This window comes from Glycine max, chromosome 20 (genome assembly GCF_000004515.6).
Source record: "Glycine max cultivar Williams 82 chromosome 20, Glycine_max_v4.0, whole genome shotgun sequence".
NCBI lineage: Eukaryota > Viridiplantae > Streptophyta > Magnoliopsida > Fabales > Fabaceae > Glycine > Glycine max.
In genome coordinates, this window is record NC_038256.2 from 41,620,340 (window position 1) to 41,622,210 (window position 1,871).

General features: G+C 33.9%; 1 long non-coding RNA gene across 1 annotated transcript; it reads right to left on the reverse strand.

The window, feature by feature from the left end:
- Positions 1-153: 153 nt before the first annotated feature.
- LOC121174308 (uncharacterized) lies at positions 154-1,871 on the reverse strand. The gene is made up of 2 exons (XR_005890309.1): positions 802-1,871; positions 154-429 (listed from the first exon to the last, which is right to left on the reverse strand). It is a non-coding gene; the product is annotated as an uncharacterized lncRNA (long non-coding RNA).

Here is a 1,871-nt window from a genome sequence, read left to right on the forward strand (position 1 = left end):
ACGGCGGAATAATAATAATGTTACCAAACCAACATTTCCTTTCTCCTTAAAAGGGGAGCAAAAGAATGGAAAAAGGATTTTATATATATATATATATATATATATATATAAAATCCTTTTTCCATTGCCGTTATGGGAAGGGAACAAACAATATAGTATAACTATAACATGCGTGTTTGCTTGTGTTAAATCCAAGAACTAATCACCAACAAAACAAAACAAACCCTTCTAGCTAGTAAGCACATTATTGCACTCTCTCTCTCTCTCTCTCTACATGCCTGCTTGAGAGAGTGCTAGCTGCACAGCACATGCTTGTCTGCAGTACTCTCACCATCCACATACCAAAACCAATACCAATTCAATAGCTGTGTTCTTGAAAGAGTTTACGTGCTATTCGAGGCATTAGCTTATAGAAGCAGAGAAAGTTTCCTTTAACATAAAAAGGAGGGGGGGTCATATATATGCTAAAATGACACTATATAGTTACACACTCCCGATAAATAATCAACTTCAATTCAAACTTGTCTTTACAATAAAATAATTAACCTTATATATATACTATTATATGTGTGTGAAGTTATAACTTATAAGGTGCCCAATCCAAACTGAATATAGCTAACTAGATTACAAAAAATTAAAGCAAAATTGAATTAATTAAGTAAAAAGAAGACATATGTTACGTCTTCTTAATTAAGTACTAGCGTATAGTAGTATATAATAAAATGATGATGATGAAATTTAAAGGGGTTGCACAATTTGAAGGAAGGAATATTAATGAAGTGTGATGGAGTTGAATCTAACCGTGAGAGACACTTGCATACAAACAGGAAGAGAGAGGGTAGCTAGCTAGTGAGGCAGAAGAAGCATATATAACAACACACAAGACTGCAACTGCAGCCAGAGGCAGTACTGATGAGTGCACAAAACCAAGGGGGGAAGAAAGAGGAGGGTCCAATAAAATCTGACACCAGGATTCCCACACTTGTTGCTTCCAACACTCTACACGATAAAGCAGCTTCCCATCTCTAACCATTTTTAATCCCTGCTTTTCTCTTTCCCTTCTTAATCCTTTGCCAATTTCTACATACCCAAATCCGGGCCTAGCTTAGCTTATGCACCAGCTTTTTCTAGAACCACTCCATTAATTCTCACACCCAACTAACTAGTCCTCCTGTTTTGACTCATCTCTCGTTCTTCACACACACTCACACAGATTTTTGTTAGCCTTTTAATTGGTGCATTTCAAATGGGCAAATGGGTGTTAATTAGTTGCAAGTGTTTAACATTTAATATTAATTTGTACTTTTTCACTGAAACATGCAGATCAGCACACGCATTAGTTAATTATTAGTACTAGTACTAATTAATTATCGCAGATGATAACCCATGTCCTCAGGAGCACATTTGTTAAAAAATTTAAAACGAAAATGCTTTTTTATTGAAAAGTTAAAAATTATATTATTTATAATTTTTTTCATACTTTTATGATTTATATAGTAAATATTTTTTTTTAATTCTTTAATCAATATGCTTAGACCCTAGTTAGCAAGACCTACTAAGTATATATTTCAGATACACACAAATATATATAAATTTTATAAACCTAATTAGTTTGTCTTGTTCCTCCTCCTCCTTATTGTCCCCAGTGCCATGTTCTCCCCTCTGGCATCTGCTACCAATAATATATTGTCCGTGGAATTTAACTTTTCTGATGTTCTTACATGTACAAGAAACATGTAGAATGCTAGCTGCTTCTTCTTTCTATCCCCTTATAGTATGTAAGTTAGTGATTCCGTAACTATTAAAAGAATTACTTGACACACAAGAGACAGCTGTGGATCAGCTTACAAAAATTTAAATATATAGTACCA